Source organism: Callospermophilus lateralis, chromosome 7 (assembly GCF_048772815.1).
Source record: "Callospermophilus lateralis isolate mCalLat2 chromosome 7, mCalLat2.hap1, whole genome shotgun sequence".
Lineage (NCBI taxonomy): Eukaryota > Metazoa > Chordata > Mammalia > Rodentia > Sciuridae > Callospermophilus > Callospermophilus lateralis.
Genome location: NC_135311.1, coordinates 12,854,746 through 12,862,415, shown reverse-complemented (window position 1 = coordinate 12,862,415; position 7,670 = coordinate 12,854,746). Strand labels below are relative to the sequence as shown.

The window sequence follows — 7,670 nt, the reverse complement described above, 5'->3', positions numbered from 1 at the left end:
AAGTTAGTATTTTTTTAGTTTTTTAAATCCAAAGTACAGATTTGTGCCGCAGTCTCTCGGCTGGGCACAAATCACGAGTCTCCACACAGCTTGTAGATTCAAACAGCAATTCTTTATTCCCGAACTCACACCGGCCGTCTACAAACACGTTCTGGGGGAATCCACGGTCTTTTCCCAAATTTACACTCTGCCCTAATCCACTCTCTCCCAAATCCACTCCGCATGGGCTTCTGTCTCTCAAAAAAATACTGTCTGACCCTAAGCACTCAAGAGGAACTCAGCAGCAGGATACGCCCTATTCCAAAAGAGGAACACCCTAATCTCCTATTACTAAACCACCCTATTCTAAAGGGGAAACACCCTACTCTCCTATTATGCTAAACTTGCCCTATTCTAAAGGGGGAACACCCTAAACACGGCTCCTGCCCTGGTCCTTGAGCAAGGTCACCTTTCAGAAGTCCTTCCACTAGACAGCATGGGAGTAAGCTGGCAAGGAATTTGTCATACCTACTTGGCTGATGGCTCCCAGCAGATTTGCACAAAACACTCAGAGATATGGAGAGAATAAAATAAAACAGTGCCCATGAAGGAATGCCCACTTCTGCCCCTCTCCCCTCCTTGCACTTCCTGCAGTGGTACCAGCAATCTCCTGCTCAGCATTATCACAGTCTCAGACCTCTCACAAAGTCCAAGGTCATCAAAAAGAGGAACAAGAAGCTCATTCAGCTCTAGTCAGTCTGATATGTCAAAAGTATAACCAATAGAAACCCAGGGATAGCCACAACTGTGAACGGAGAAGATTCGAGGATCACAGCTTGATTCCCAACATTGGTTATGGGAGCAACAAGGAAGAAAAGCCCAGGCTTCCAGTGGCTTCTGGAAGTTCCTGGTCCCCAATGTCAAAGATCTGGAAATGCTGCTACTGAGCAATGAGTCTTATTGTGCTGAGATTGCTCACAGTATTTCCTCCACGAACCTCAGAGCCATCGTGAAAAAAGAAACCCTACTGGCCCTCAGAGTCACCAGATCCAATGCCAGGCTGCACAGTGAAGGATGAATAGGAGGCTCATGTGTGTATTTCATTTGTACTTAAATAAACCCAGAAAAACTGTGTGCACACACACAGAGAAAATATATCCTTCTTTTAGTTCTTTTTAAATTAACTCTGAGATGTATTTTTTCATATTTTGATATCTTTAGTATCATTATGCATCTCATCTTTAGTAGTACACACATCATGGAACAGTCTACAATTGATTGATTGAACCTAAGAGTCTAGGAAAATGGTAGACCTGTTTGAGGGACATTATCCCTTCTAACCCCCAGAATCCAGTCAGTGACTTTGTCTCACTGATTGTACCTCCTACTTCCTTTGCACTAGGTTTCCCATGCCACCTCCTCCAAATCCCACTGCCCTTGACACTTGTTTAGTTAAGGTCTCGATCATTTAGGACACATTCAGTGGTGATTAATAGAAACCCCATCTCAAAGTGGCTTAAACAAAAAGTAAATATATCACTTAATGAAGTAAAAAATCTAGAAAGAGTGTAGGATTTATGCTTAACTGACTCATTTTCCACCATGCAACCAGCGCACTGGTTTCATTAAAGAGGTTCTTGGCATAAAAGTTAACTAGTGAGATAGAAATAAACACACAGACTCAGTTACCTTTTTCTATGACCAGGTCTGAGACGGCTCCCCCTCTGGCTCTCACCTCAAACCACCCGGTAGGGCAGCAAGGCTTATTCAGGACTAGCAGGAGAGAGAGAGAGAGCACGCCAGGGAGTGGCCTTTTATTGGGGAACAAGAAATTCAGGGGAGAATTCCATCTAATGAAGGTTGAGGGGGGCAGCACTCCAAGGTCAGGGTCAGTGATTGGCCCCAGGGTCAGTGGTCAAGTCACACCCCCACACGGACAGGCTCTTGCGCCAGGAGAGGGTCGGGAAAGCTCCAACACAGTTTAGCCAAGTGCCTCACACCCAATCCGGGAGTTGCCCAGTCACGTGTGAGAATGGCTCCCCACACTCATTAGCTTCTCTCCACCAGGCTTCATCCTACGACTGAGTTCAAGATGGCGACTGGTATTCCAGGCATTACCCACAAACTGAGGGAGGAGGGCTCATCTTTTCCTGTGGCTCCTTTTCAGGAGAAACAAGCTTTCTCCAGAGTCCCCCAGCTTCCTGCTCCTAATGTCTCATTGGCCTGAGATGGTCACATGTGGCACTAGCTCCATGGGGCTTCCTTTACCCACGCTCAGACTGGTGCTCTAAACAATGCCAGCCTATTTTCCCACAGGACTGGAGACTAGAAGTCAAAGGTACACATGCCCAGCTCTAGTTCCTTCTGAGGTCTGATTCCTTCTGAGGCCTCTCTCCTTACCTTATAGTAGCCACCTCTCTGTGCCTTTACATGGTCTAAGCTCTGAGTGCAGTTTATTCCCAGTGTCTCTCTTTCTGTCCGAATTTCCTCTTCTTATAAGTACACCAGCCAAATGGGATTTGAATCCATCCTAATTACCTCATTTTAACTTAATTGCCTCTTTAAAGTCCTTCTTCAAATGTAATCACATTCCTACTCAACATATGAAAGTGAGAACATGATTTATTCAGCCCAAACACACACCCATTCCTGAAGCAATCCCTGGCCAGGGGAATAGAACTGTCCAGATTGCCCAAAACCATTCATCTAGGCTTGTTTTTAACACTGGTGAGTCATATAACAAGGCTTTCTCTGGCTTCTATTTCAAACCTAACCCTCTTCTGTCTCTAGTATTGGCCCCCTTCAATCCCTTCTCCACACTTGTGCTGACATGGATCCTGATAAAGCAAACCATCCGTACAATCCCATTAAAAATATCCCTGTCCTCTTGCATTAGCTGGACAACCAAGGTCAAAATCTATGCCATGGGAGTGGTGTCAGTTAATTATTGCTACATAACAATCCACTCCACAATGAAGTTGCTAAAAACAACAGCAGTCATTTCTTTTGCTTATGTGTCTGCAATTTGAGTGTGGCTCATTTCTGTTGCACATCAGCTGAACCACTTTAGTGTCTTATGTTCACTCACTTATAAATAGACTATCAGGATGGGATTTTAGGGTTGATCTATTCAGACATCTGGAAGCAACAGTGAGCTCATAGCTGGTGGCCAGGAGGGTTGTATGGATGCTGGACACTTGCTCTCTCCACTCTTTCTCTTCCCCACTTTGGGTCTTATTTTTATTTTAGCTCAACTTCCTTCATCACTGAATTTCCATATGCTGCAGAACACAGGAATCAGAGGAGTTTAGAAAATAACTGTAGGACCAGTAAGGACTATTTTCACATTGGCAATGACAAGTTGACGGCAGAGGAGAAAAATAGCAGAGATAGCAATGGCAGCCAAATGCACTTTCCACTTACACTACAACCTATGTTGGGATACAGGAGGGGGCTGGTTTGATGCTAGGTTGTATGCAGTGATGAGCTGAAAATTATTGGGAGTTGAGGGAGTGCCGATAGGTATAGTAAAGAATTTGAGTATTTGCCTAAGCATGCACAAGGCTGTGGGTTCAATTCCCAGCACTGAAAAAACAAAGAAGAAAAGATGACTGTTTTAATAAAATATTGCTTTTGGTGAAGTTAGATTCATCATCATTGGCCAATGAATGTCAAAACAATTCAAAATGTACCTGATACAGGAAATTGACAATATGTGTGTGCACCAAGAGAGAAGCTCCACCCCACCTCACTCCAGCCCAGTATCTGTCTCTAGTGACTTGGTTATACTTTCTTATTTTAAAAAAATTAAGCTTTGATACACACACACACACACACACACACACAGAGAGAGAGAGAGAGAGAGAGAGAGAGAGAGAGAGAGAGAGAGAGAAATATAGAATTTAATGAATTACAAAAAACCAAATACCTGTACCATATTATTCTGGTCAAGAAATAAAACTGTTATAAAGGTGAAATTTTTAAGCTGATTCTAAGCCCAGAGCCTGAGTTCAAGTGTAAAAGATCAGACATTGAGAAGTCTCTAAACTGCAAGGCTTGGGTTGTAAAGACCATTGTTATGTTTATTATTGTTAAATTCCTCTGCTACTCCCGGAGCCTGTGATCTCTGTAGCTGTTAGGACAATACCCGAACTGCCCAGTAAACATTCTCACTGGCTCCTCTGGTGGTCTGATAACTTGGGATTTTGAGTAGCCTGGCACGTAGGCACCCCGGGCCCCAGAACCAATAAGTTTAAATGTTCACCCCGCTTAAAAGTAACCAATCACCCCCGTCCAATCTGTTCCCGCCAGTGATTGTGCTAATCATGACTCAGAGTTGTTGTTCAATTTTCCCGTGCCTCCTGATGATTTGTTCTGATGTATGCAAAGCCCCCACCCCCCGCCCTCTCCAAAAGGTGTACTTAAGCTCAGTTTAACCTCTGCTCTGGGCCCTGGGCTGCCCTTACTTTTTTTGCGAGCCGGCCTGGGGACTCAGCGCACTGAACCGGATCCTAATAAACTCCTCTTGCCTATTGCATAAAGTCAGTCTCTTGGTGGTCTCTTCCTCCGACGCTTCGCCGGACCCTTACACTGTCAGTACCCCAGGAGCTTCTATGCTCCTTCCAGATTATAAAAGCCTCTCCCTTTCACCTTAAAATAATCATGTGCCTAACTCTTTTGACAATCAGATTCTGAGCCCTCACCATACTGTGAAGGATATTATAGATTTATAGCCAGGCATGGTAGCACACACCTTATGTAATCAAAGCTACTGAGGTAGATAAGGCAAGAGGAGTTCAAGTTGGAGGCCAATCTGGGCAACCTTATGAGACCCTGTCTGAAAATTGAAAAAAATTTTAAAGGAGGACCTACTCTGAAGATGGCGGTGAATAGAGTGCGTCACCCCCCCGTGTACCGAGTCACTGTGCAGGTGAGTTTAGAATGAGTTTAGAACGGCCAGAATCTATCTTGTTAGGAATTTCCAGCAAAATTTGGTTGCACTGAAACCTAGAGGAAGGATTTCAACACCCGAGGATCAGTTACTGCGGCTCAATCACGAGTGAACCGTGCGCTTGGGGATTCAGTCTGATTGATCAGCGGCCCGCCCCACAGCCGGAGCCTGCGCACCAGCGTGCCAGCAATGCAGAGAAACAGTGCTATGGATTCTGTGGGGTCCTGCCAACTGTGCCCTCACAGTGCTCCAGGCTGAGTTCTGGGTTTGAGATGGGGGAGAGAAACAGTCCAGATCTGCCCTCTACACCGGACACCCCCCGAGGAAGCCAGCGGCCACCATCTTGGAGAGCTGAAGTCACCATCGCCAGTTTCCAACAGATCCAACCCCATAGAAGCAAGTTCAGTGATAGAACAGGTGTGTGACATTTAATCCTTCTCCCATACAGGGGGGAAATCGCATAAAATCTCTCCCCAGCTTTATGAGGGTGTGATTATCAGAGTGGGCGTGCATAGAGGCGTGGGGAAAGGTAAAGGCACCTGACCTCCAACTCCCCCCTCCCACCAGTGGCGAAAACAAAACCTGTCTCGCCAGCTCCCTGAGGAGTGGGTATCGGAGGGAATCAAAACAATAAGGTGCCGGTTCCCAAAAGCCGCGCTCCACATCCAGGAAACTGCAGGCCCAGAGTGTAGCTTGAACTGAGGAGAGGTATCACACTGGGGAAGGCCTGTCTGGCAGGAGAAGCGAGGAGACTAGAGGCCAGGAATAAACCTAAGTGAACAGGATTGGAGAGACACCAGGTGGGGGAGGAGGGAGCAGCCTCTTAAGGATTGTTTCCTACAGGCCGAGGGCAAAATCTTGGTCCAGAAGGCACAGCTCCACCTACTGGAAGTGAAGAAAATAGAAGCCTAACAATGCTTTTTTTTTTTAATTGTAATTTTTATTTTACTTTATTTTATTATTTTTTAATCATTTCTTCTTTTTCTTTTCTATTTTTTTCTCTTTCTTTCTTCTCTCCCTCTGTCTTTTTTGGTTTACTTTCTTACCTTTTCCCTATCTTTCCTCCCAAGCATGACCACACTCCGATTACGTGTAATTTACTAAATGCAAATAGATGAATATTACGAGACGGTCTATAGTCCGCCTAAGCCCTTAACTACTCCCCAATACTCCTGTCTATTCTCTTGTTAATATCCACCTGCATTTGAGCAACTCCCCAAAGAAGCTAAGATATACTAACCTCCATTCCATCAAATCGCCCAACCTTAAAATAAAATCTTAAGTTCAAACCTCAATTCTCTATATGCCATCAAAATCTGTAGGCCTTTAATGAAACTAATGAATTTACCTTAAATCACAATTAAAATCAACATCTCTAAACATTGTCTCCCAACACAAAGGAGAGATCTTGGAGTTATACAAAACCAAAACAAATTTATAGGAGAAAACAGAAACACAGCAGTTGAACATTGTTGGAAAGAAGCATGAGCACCATGAAAAACAAGGGAAAAAAGGATTACAAACAATGCAGGATAACTTAAATTTACAGGAGAACCTAGAGGCATCAGAAAAATGGACAGAGAAAAAACTCAAGGCATACCTGACTCAGATGGAATGGAATCTTAAAGAAGTCATTAGACAGCAAGTCCAAACAATGAAAGAATACTTTGAAAATGAATTACGTAAGCAGATTTAAGAAGCAAAAAATGAACTCTACCAGGAGATAGAGATTTAAAAAATCAAACAGTAATCCTAGAAATGCAGGAAACCATAAACCAAATCAAAAACTCAAATGAGAATATTACAAATGGACTAGATCAAATAGAAGTCAGAACATCAGATAATGAAGACAAAGTTTATCAACTCGAAAAGACTATAGTCAATGTAGAAAGACTGGTAAGAAACCATGAGCAAACATCCAAGAGATATGGGATGTCATAAAAAAGCCAAACTTAAGTGTCATTGGGATAGAGGAAGGTATAGAGGTAAAAACCAAAGGAATGAGCAACCTATTGAATGAAATAATCTTAGAAAACTTTCCAGAAATGAAAGATGGAAAGGACTGCCAAATTCTGGAAGCCTACAGGACCCCAAACATACAAAACCATAATAGACCAACTCCAAGACACATTATTATGAAGATATCCAACATACAGAACAAGGAGAGAATATTAAAAGCTACAAGAGAAAGGAGGCAGAATACATTCAGGGGTGAACCAATTAGGTTAACAGCTGATTTTTCATTACAGACGTTGAAAGCGAGAAGATCCTGGAACAATGTATTTCAAACACTGAAAAATAATGGATTCCAACCAAAAATATTGTATCCAGAAAAATTAAGCTTTAGGTTTGACAATGAAATTAAAATATTTCATGATAAACAAAAGTTAAAAGAATTCACAGCCAGAAACCCAGCACTGCAAAGCATTTTGAGCAAAACACTACAAGAAGAGGAAATGAAAAAAAGCACCCAAAACTAACAGTGGGGGTAACTCAGTAAAGGGGGGGGGAAACTAACCAAAGAGGAAAAAGAAGCCAAATTAAAATAAATAAACATGACTTGAAGTACAAACCATATATCAATAGTAACCCTAAACATTAATGGCTTAAACTCACCAATCAAGTGACATAGGCTAGTAACTTGGATTAAAAAAACAGAAGCAACAATATGCTGTCTTCAGGAGACTCATCTGACAGGAAAAGACATACACATGCTCAAGGTGAAAGGTTGGGAAAAAAT

At 43.0% G+C, this 7,670-nt stretch overlaps 1 pseudogene; it reads left to right on the top strand.

Moving 5' to 3' along the window:
• The first annotated feature begins 591 nt into the window (after positions 1-591).
• On the top strand, positions 592-1,057 carry LOC143404034 (large ribosomal subunit protein eL32 pseudogene; annotated as a pseudogene).
• Positions 1,058-7,670: the final 6,613 nt, after the last annotated feature.